Source organism: Electrophorus electricus, chromosome 14 (assembly GCF_013358815.1).
Source record: "Electrophorus electricus isolate fEleEle1 chromosome 14, fEleEle1.pri, whole genome shotgun sequence".
In the NCBI taxonomy this organism is placed as follows: Eukaryota; Metazoa; Chordata; class Actinopteri; order Gymnotiformes; family Gymnotidae; genus Electrophorus; species Electrophorus electricus.
This window is the reverse complement of record NC_049548.1, coordinates 10,816,091-10,826,126: the sequence shown is the minus strand read 5'-3', so window position 1 is coordinate 10,826,126 and position 10,036 is coordinate 10,816,091. Positions and strand designations below refer to the sequence as shown.

Here is a 10,036-nt window from a genome sequence, read left to right as displayed (position 1 = left end):
TTATAGAAAGTATAAACGTGAATGTTATATAAAGTATAAACATGTATATACCTAAACCAGATTAAAACATAAGACATAAATATAAGGCATTCATTTTTACTCATGAGAACTGCATAGTGCCCAATAGTTCATCAGTTTCTTCACAATTTTTTTGCTCCTCAAAAGCTTTTTTTTAGCCACTTAACTCAGAGAAGTGTCTTCAAGACACAATCTTCCGGCCCGTCATGCATGTCATTAGTCTCCTAAATTACAAATATCATTAGTGGAATTGATTCAAGCCTGCCTCCCTACAGGGGTTGCTGTCTGCATGGGAGACACTGGAAGAAGAGGACTTGGCTCTCCTGCAAGTGGTGTTGTCCCCTTTCACTAGTTCAAGCAGACTTCAGTGAGATCCTTAGTCAGTTGCACCCTAGAAGTAAGTAGAAAATGTTCATTACCACAGACCCCTAGAGAGTTAGAGGAAAGGACAGGTGAGAGAGAAGGCTAAAATAAGAAATTAGAAATGATAGAGAAGGCTAAAAGATAAATGAGAAATAAAAGACAGTGTTAAAGAGAAATGGGTGTGTGTAAAAGAGAGATTTTAGGTTTTGCCTTTGCTAGGACTTTTAATCATGTATACATAACTCACTAGAACTTTTACAATTTCATGTTATAGTCCCATAATAAAGAAAATTAACAAGAAAATTGACTAAAATGTCATCACCAATTCACCACTCATTCACCGAACATAAAACCTCATTGATTCTCCTAACGTTAGTTAGGAGAACCATGCTATTAGTTGTAGTATTCTCCATCCTAAGACAAGCAGCTTTTCAGGGTTGTGGCCACCAGATCTACTGCATCATCACAGGTGATTTTTTCAATCCAAAATGTTTTCCACATATTTCAGACATGAGAAATACTTATATATGTCCAATAGATCATTAGGTATGTATAACTCCGAAGGCCCAGAAATAAATAGCTGGCAAAAGTATACTCCCAAGAGCTGAAACCACTGAGTGAACAGATTGCATAACTGCATACAGTGCACAAAAAGATGAACTATAGATTCAACCCCAGGACAAAAGGGACGTCCCACACCAATACTAGGATCAAGGTGCACAATGTTTCTGTTAGTGGCTATTGCTCCAATTTGAAAGTCAGTTCTGCTTTTGATAGTTGAAGGCTTGTATGGAGTTATCCAGCAGCCTTTTGGGAAAGAACCAGTACCAAAGGAACCAGAGCACCTTGTTGAGAGAAAGCCCTCTGGAAGGTAAACATCAGACACCATTGCACAGATGACATACATGCCTTTCCTGCCTTAAACTTATGCAGTTCCAAAGTTGTAAAGGACAGAAGGCACCACTCATCTCATTTCCCTTTCACCATGGCCACAGTCAGAGGCAGACAGGCCAAAAGAAAGAAAGAGAATGAGAAAGATAGTGTGAAAGAGTGAGAGAGACTGAAGTAAGGGGTAAAAGAAAAAAATACTGGCAGAAAAGAAGCAACCTTGCCCACCAAAAGAAGGGCAGAATGAAAAAACAAACAAACAAGTAGGGCAAGAATAGTTTTATTATTTTCTCTTCTAAAAAATAAAAAGCATTTTGTTTAGGCTGTTGCTGATTTTATGATTACAGCTAAAGCGTATTGCTTGCAGTTTGGTCATCACAATTGCTATAGCCTTCAGTCAAGATTATGAAAATGTAGAACACCCTGCAATGTTGTTAGTTTAATTATCAGCTCCAAATCCTAATAAGTCAGTGCTAGCAAACACTACAATATGTTACTGTCAAAATGTATCCTGGTGGGCTTTGCATGGCTAACCTGAAGTTTATTTTATATAAATTCATACAGATTTATAGCTGACACTGATCTCTAGCCACAGAAGAAACTGTCTCTCCTTATGTGTCAGATTCATCCATACTGTGGGGGAGGTGTGCATTCAATAATTCATTCGAAGATTGACACATGTAGATCTCAAGGGATCCGACAATGTATATATTCTGTGCTGAGGTCCTTTGAGATACACGATGAAGGTCTGCCTGTGAATCTGAGATCATGGAGATGAAGGTCAAAGGTTATTCTGAAAAGGGGGCTCTAAGACATCGGAGCTAAAGCTGGCCCTGACCTCATTTGCAGTAATATAATGAATTCCACCTACATCTGACTAGATCTCACTAGAACATTGCAGAACACCCCATGGAGGGCCAGCATCAGTATGTATACAGTATGCAACTAAGGAGAGAGAGAAAGGTGTTGGTTTAATCATATCCATCCTGCATACTGAGAGTGGTGGTCAGACATGAGTATTTTGATGAGGTAGAAGATTAATCTTTTGTTTCAGAAGATTCTGTGACTGTTTTGTTGTTTGTTAGGCCTATTTTTGTAATTGGACTATTACACAAAAATTAATTAATGACTTAAGAAACAACATCAATAATAATACTAATACACAGATTTCTTCCTAATTGTATTCTATATGGTCAGATGTTAATTTGTTGTTGTCTAACTCTACTACAAAGCTCAGGATTGGTAGGAGAGGACAGCACATGAGACATTAGCTTCCTAGCCAATGATGAGGCATGAAGAGTGGTCGATGTGCAGATCAATAGCAGCATATGGGCCTCAGCAGCACCACACAGAAGAAGACTTTGGGGAAAAAACAGATCACTGAAGAGCCATGTTGTCTGCAGTCACACTCACACGCACATGTTACACATAAACACACACTTATACTTTATGCTTGACTGGCCTTTGTTGTGGTCCCCCATAAACAGCCTATGCAACAAACAAATGAATGAATAAACTAATAATCACTCAAACAGAAAAACAGAAAAAAACTTTGTGCTGCTGTTTTGTTATGCTTCATGGGTTTGATAAGGTTCAATAGAAGAGAGAGGGTTTGAAAGAGAGCGAGAGAGAGAGAGAGAGAGAGAGAGAGAGAGAGAGAGAGAGAGAGCGAGAGAGAGAGATAGATGGGGGGTGCTTTTGCTAGAGCCCAGAGGAATGTAAATAGCCTATGGATTAATCTGATGTCTGTCTTCATTAAAATTTTAAAATGACAGAAGACTCTGGTGAATTATTCATTACAACTGTGTATGAGATGATGTTATTTATTGCCCACATATCACACAGCACCTTTCTTTTTAGTTTAATCTGATGATTTACATCTAAACATGTGGTAAATCCGCAGTGTCGCCTGCTGATTCTTTATCAATGCTTTGATTTCGCTGCGCTAAAAAACAGTTAAAAATTAAAAAAAATGATTTAATTATGACTCCACAAGAATTTATAAATTACACGTGGGACTGGGGTGGGTTTGATTAGTGCTACAAGTGATATGTTAAAGACTTTATAGCGATACTAGAAAAGTAAACACAGAACTGTATTGCTTGGTCAGTGAGAGTCGTGCCGAATCTCGACACAGTTCAAACGCTGAAACTTGAATTATTCACCGCATCTTGTATACGGTAAACGGTAACGGTAGCTGGTTTGTATTGTTAAATAACTTGCTAGGCATCGCATGATAGCACTGTCTGCCTGTGTTTGGTACCCGCTCAACCAAAGCCAAAAGTGTGTGTGTATGTGTGTGTGTGTGTTAGACCGAAAGTGGATACTTACGGGGGGCGAGGCCGCTTCTTCGGGCTTTGTGTCATTGGTTTAGCAGACCCAAGACCCCGCCTTGATGAAAAAAAAAAACAAAAAAAAAAAAACGGAAAGTGGGAGTGGGAGAGAAGGAAAGCGAGAGCGACTGGGAGAGAGAGAGAAAGAGAGAGAGAGAGACTCAAACATTTCCCTTCTCCTGAGCCTTTCACACAGAGGACGTCCACCCCTCCAAACAGAAGCATCCCATCTTCGTCGCAGTAGCCCACTTTCAGCCAAATTATTTTGACACGGTTCAGTGGCCTCGGTGCTGGGATTGCTCGTAAAGGCACAGTTTCACTTCAGTTATTTGGATAATTAAGTTTCTTTAGCATTTTTAAAGATTGGAGCAACTATTCGAAAAAGAAATCAAAATTGGAAGGAAACATTCACTCGTCTGCGGCGCTTATGATGGTATTCCCGGGCGCCTAAAACTCGTCTTTCATAACTTGCAACAAACGTCTTGCATTAAGGTAAGATTTTATGGTGCCATTCTAAAACTGTACAGCACAGTTATTATTGAGCTTTACAAATAGAGTGTTTTATTGCATTTTGTCTACGATGTGGCTAGCTGGAGCTTTGATATAGCCATGTGTTCTCGCTTCGCTGCGCCACGAAGAAAAAGAAAGGGACGAGGAGTGAACGGTGAGGACATGTTTGACCACGTAAAGCCCCAGATCGCTACCTATCTGTCAAAAGAAGCCTTCCCCCAGATCTATCCTCGCTGTTTCCAGAGAGCTGGCTTTTAAAATCTATTAAGAGGCAACTCATGCAGCTTATAAGGTGTTGATTTCACTCAGTCATAAGAAAGATGAGTTTTTTTAACAGGGTAAGTGTGACGAATTACTAGGTGATGCACGACGGTTTCTTCGTGAGATTCAGTTTACGTCGCGAATAATATCGTAATCGGATTATTGGCCCACTTGCACTTTTCCATAATTTAAAAACAGACGAATCCCGTGTGTGGTAGTGGGAAATTCACATTTCTCAGAAGTTCAAGCAGCCTATATTTACCATTTTCTTGATCGTACAATGTTTGCGCTATTGTCCACAATGACACAGCCCAAATAACAATTAGCTGGAGCTGGTGTGTAGTGGTGCTAGGAAGTTGCGCCGCGTAGTCTTGAGTGTCCAGGATTCATAACGGAGAACTCCCGTGTGTAGTCGTGAGGGAGTAGGAGCGCCATGATTAGAGGTGTATCGTAAAATATTTCATATCGGGTTGGTAATCTGTTGAACAGCAGTAATGAATAATATTTTTGGTCTGTTTGGTCAGTACACCTGACGTCTAATTTCGCATTGAGCTCTTTAAACTAACGATAGGAAATTGATCATACATTCTTCTTAAAGATGACAACCCAAACTGGGCAGAACAAAATTAATTCGAGTAACACGAGAATGCCCGGCTACCTGAGATCTCGAGCCTTAGAGCTTTTATCCGGCGACTTTTTGGTTGGAGTGGACGGATTTGGGCTTTTGGGTTGGGTTTTTGCATGGAATGACCAATGAAACAGACAATGTCACGGTATAACTTAATACATATTAACTTACCCATTAAATAAATATTATCTTAATGTATATTGACATATTAACTCTAGACTGCTAAACTGCCACAGTAACTAATGTGACTTCATTAATATTATCAGGTTTGTGGTGTGCGGGATACAAGATGGAATAAATACATTTTAATTACAAAATAAATCACATCAAAGGTAATGCTTAAGTTAACTAATAGTACCTTAGCAAAATGCTAAAAGAATGACCAGTGTGTGAGACAAACCCTATGAGGAGGAGGGAATAACTCAGTGGCTTGACCCCTGTTAGTGAGTAATGCACTGACAGAGATGATTGGAGAGCTAAATTGATTCATAGGAGCAAGCTGAATGGAGCACAACCTTAGTGAGTGGAGCTTTTGTGTGCCCGAGAGATCGCAAGAGAGAGCGGGAGAAGGAGAGCGGGAAAGAATTCAAGTGAAAGAGTACAAGAGAAGGACACAGAGGGAGGGGGAGAGTGTTGGAGAAATGGAGGAGAGAGAGAGGGATGGGGGGAATCTGGCTCTGTGTTGGGATGATGGTGAGCTACAGATGTGCTCTCTCTCGGACATCTGCGTTTTCTTCTGCCTTTGTCAAGGAAACATTTAATATGGTGGACGGCTCAATACAACAAAAGGGCCCCTGTCAGAGCAACCCATTAAGAACCACTAGTCATGAGAGAAGCATCAGAATTGCATTCACCCAGCACACTCTGCATCTGTGGATGTTTTTAGATATTTGTAGAGAACTAGAACCAGGATGACACACTTATCATCAGAGGAGGCATGACAAGTTTTAAACTTTCTTTTAATTATCTTACAAATCCAGATTTTTAAGTATAAGTTCAGACATAGCATTATTTAGCATTAGTACGTCAGTGAAAACCCTCTACCAAGATATAAGATGTGTGGGTGCATGTGTATGTTTGAGTGGGTGGGGGTGGTGGGACTTCCTGTGTCGCCTAGACATAGGTTATTTATATTCTCACACATTTACCAAGAATGAATGCCTGAGCCATTTAGAAGATACAAGTTACAGAGTCACTCATGGAAATAGTCTTAACTCATTTCTGTGTCAGCAAAATGGACACATAAGGGGTTAAAACAAAAATGGGGAAGGGAAGAAAGTAGAGAGACAGATAAACAACTGTCTTCTATAAAGATGGTGAGCGGCATCCTGTTTAGCAAAACATTGTAACATGTAGGTCATGGCGTAGTGTGGAGTCATGTTGTAGCATAGTGGGGCACTCACCACAGTCCTCAATACTCTTGCTAACTGAAGTGAATGTTTGTACAGTTCCTCAACTAGCAGGCATCAGTGACCTCTGCCTGTCTCCCAGAGTCTTCATGGGTCTAATCCTTTGAGCAAGTAACCACCTCCCATGTATTGTTCTCAAAATCGTCTCCAGCTGGTGGCTGAGTGTAAAAACTCTGTGGAGATGATGTGCAAGCTTATGTATCTGCAGGAGTTCCCTGAAGCCAGTATTTTCCTGAATCATTCGTGAAGTTTCACAGTAGTGATTCATTCTGTAGGCATGCCAGTACACATCAGGTCACCTGAGCTGTGGATATGCTTTAGTTAGTTGTTTTTTTTGTTTTTTTTTCCATGTTTTATTAGTCTGTCCTGCAACTTTGATGGTGGCACATGATTTCATAGACAATGCCACCATTAATGATATGGTAACATGGGACCTTTTTTAGATTTTGTGATTCATGACTCACCACTCTGGTCAGAGCTACTGTGAGTCCAGTGGAGACAAACAAACGAGCAAATAAATCCGAAAGCATAAAAAAAAATTAAGGAGTTTAGCTGACTGAGTCAAGATGATAGAATAGCCCTCATCACAATTTGCTTGAGAGAGAAAGGTGGGTCAGTTTGAATGTGTGATTTTAATTGGTCTCTGAAGACCCTCTCTTACCTTTTTTCCTGCTTTTTTTGTGCTACCTTCAAAAGTGTCTGGAGTGCAACTGTGGCTGTGTCCTCAGTGTGGGGAAAGTTCCATGCTCATTAGCCTGAGGTTCGGGCAGGATTGATTGGATGCAGGCCACGGCTAATCACTGGTGACGCCTGCACTAAACAGGGAGGTGAGGGCGTAAACTGCGAAAGACAGCCTGCCTGCCCTCCGGTTAGCTCGCTGCTAAACATGAGGAATGAGAGAAAGAGAAGGAGGGGAGTTCTTACTGTATTCTGTTTTTATTTCTTTCTTATACTCTGTCTGTGTTTCTTCCTCGCTTGCAGTCTCAGCTGCTCTAAACATCAACTGTCACCAAACATATTAGCATTCAATGTTATTCAGCGGTTGTGAAAGTATTCAGCACCGTGATTGTACATTTGTTCTTGGTAATCGGAGAACACACTTGAGTCTCAACTCATTTTTAGATAAATAGTCGGGTTCGGTTTTTTTTTCATATTTTTGATCATTCTGAGTCTAAGTCCAAATCACGCGGAGACCTTATTTGGGTTCTGTTGTTTGTTTTTGAGCAAATGAACCAGTCATGGCTAGGCGAAACACAAGAATTTGATGGGGTTATCAAAGACAAATCTGATTTGAGCATTAGATGGTTCATAGTGGAGCTGTTCCAGGTTGGAGGTGTGTATATGATTATGAAGACATTAGAAATGAGTTCAAGACATACGAGAGGGGGATAGCCTTACTTCACTTTGTTCTTCAGCCAGTCTTAATTTAATCTGCTGTCATGATGGTTATCTTAGCTGAAGATGTGCGGCGGAGAGCGATGAAGGAGAAATAAAGTGTAGAGGAGAGGAGGAATGAGACATGGATGAGAAGAGAAACTGTGTGCCTCCGGATGTCTCTTTCATGGGAAGAGGCTGAGGGCCGTGTAATCACGTTAGAAATCAGGCCTTCTAATCCAGCCGCCTGTACCACACACACACACATGCACACACACACACACATATATATATATATATATACACACACACTGACACTTTATGGGGGAGTTAAAGGGTGAAGAACAGCCCACGGATTAAACAGGACACATCCACCACTGGTTAGTAAAATGCAGACAGGGATTATAATTAGAGCTGTGTTGAGCCGGTGTGCTGTGTGCATATAGACTACATTTTACAGCATGTATGCTAAGTACCATAGTGTCACTGACTTTACCTTTTTTTAGGTAACACACTTTGTGACTTTGTTTGGGCATGGTAACAAATTGATTTTTATTGCATATTTCAAGATATTTTTTCTTCTGTTCTTGAGTCTTGTTAAAACAGATATTTCAGAGGTTTTTTTTTTTTTCATGTGTAAACACAAATCAAGTGAAATGAAAGGCCAAAGTCTAATGTGAATCATTAAAACATCTCAATAATAATAATAATAGTAATAATAATAATAACAATAACAATAATAATACTTCTTTTGTTGGTTGTTTATTTCATGCCTTTTTTGGGATAAAATATACACATTTATAGGTCTGGTACTGTTGTCAGCTCGAGCCTGTTGGTAAGCAGTGCTGCGCTCCGAGCATTTCCGTGTTACGACCCCACTCGGCAAGTTTGGGCTCGCCTCGTTGTTGAGAAATGCCGCAATTATCGATGCCTTTTTCTTCTCTTCCAGTGTAATGCTGCTGCTGTTTTAATGCTTATTAATTGATGCTCTGCTGGGCGCTCGTGTAATCCACTCAGGATTTCTCTTAGGCTGAATGGCCTTGAGTTACCCCTAGAGGGACGCTTCCTTCTGGGAGATGTGGCACGGGTGTATTTGAATCTGTTAAATTGTTGTATCTGAGATGCAGGAAACATGCAGTGATATTGAATTAATCTTTCTTGGTGTGTTTACAAAAGTTCAGGGACCGTGTGTGTTTCTATAGGTAAAATTTTAAGGAAACATATTCCAGCCTACATTGAAAGAAAAAAGAACACACTTGACAAGAATGGTGAGGGAAAACTGTGTACACATTCCACAGCTGTTCTGAGCTGAGGAGCCCCTGCGTGACTGTGCTTCTTGGGTCCGTTAACAGTCTGGAGGTGCAACGTGGTAGTCGGCGTTTCCCGAGGGCTGGAAAGCCCATTGCCCGGAGCGAAAGCGAGCAGTGTTGTAGGAGCTAATAAATGTGTGTATGTGTTATTGTGCACACTGTCCCTAAACCTAAAGAAACATAAAGAAAGGGCAGGTAATGTTAACATGCCAGAGTACCATTTAACTGGTGAGCATGTTAATATGTCGAGATGGGACAATGTTCACTCACTTGCTCTCTCACACACATACTGAGGTATGCAAAGGAACTTCAGTAATTGTTGACCATTGGACAGACCACACAAATCCTCTAACAGTATTTAGTTAATACTGTTAGTACTCTCCCTCTGAAGCTCACTTCCCTGTGAGGTTTCTGCAATGTAATTATTTATTTTCTTCATGTTTATACCCTTCAGGCCCACCACTGCTAATATAGATCAGTAGTGCCAAATATTTTGTGTGGTCACTTGCAACTCCACTCTAATGGCTTAACTCAAATCACATGAATGAGTAACTTGAGCGAACAGCTCCACTGAATGCCTTTAACAGTCAAACAAGTGAGTGTTGGGAAGGGCGATACTCAGATATCTTGAAGCGGTTCAGCTCATGCTAGCGTTCGAGTTGTCTCTGGGAGGCTGCTGCTTGGGATATCTTTAACTCATGTCTTTCATACTTGCTTGTGGAGTGAGTGTTTGAGTGATGAGTGAGAGGAGCAGAGCATCTTCCACTGTGTGTATGACCATGAGTGTGTGTGTGTGTGTGTGTGTGTGTGTGTGTGTGTATGTGTGTGTGTGTGTGCCCGCTTTGCTTGGCTAGTACAATTGTCACTTTTTTTTTTCTTTTTTTTTTAAACTGCGGGACAAAGGGCAGCAGAAAGTGAATAACATGCATACAAGGAGGCAGG

The 10,036-nt window shown here is 40.7% G+C and overlaps 1 protein-coding gene across 2 annotated transcripts in view; it reads left to right on the top strand.

Annotated features, from left to right (window-relative positions):
- Positions 1-3,755: 3,755 nt before the first annotated feature.
- LOC113581562 (C-terminal-binding protein 2) overlaps positions 3,756-10,036 on the top strand; it is a 72,576-nt gene continuing 66,295 nt past the window's right edge. Inside the window, exon 1 of one of the 2 annotated variants that reach the window (XM_027016782.2) lies at positions 3,756-4,094. The gene's annotated coding sequence lies outside the window, so the exon portion shown is untranslated. The remainder of the gene's footprint in view (positions 4,095-10,036) is intronic. The other variant, XM_027016785.2, reaches the window with a different exon arrangement.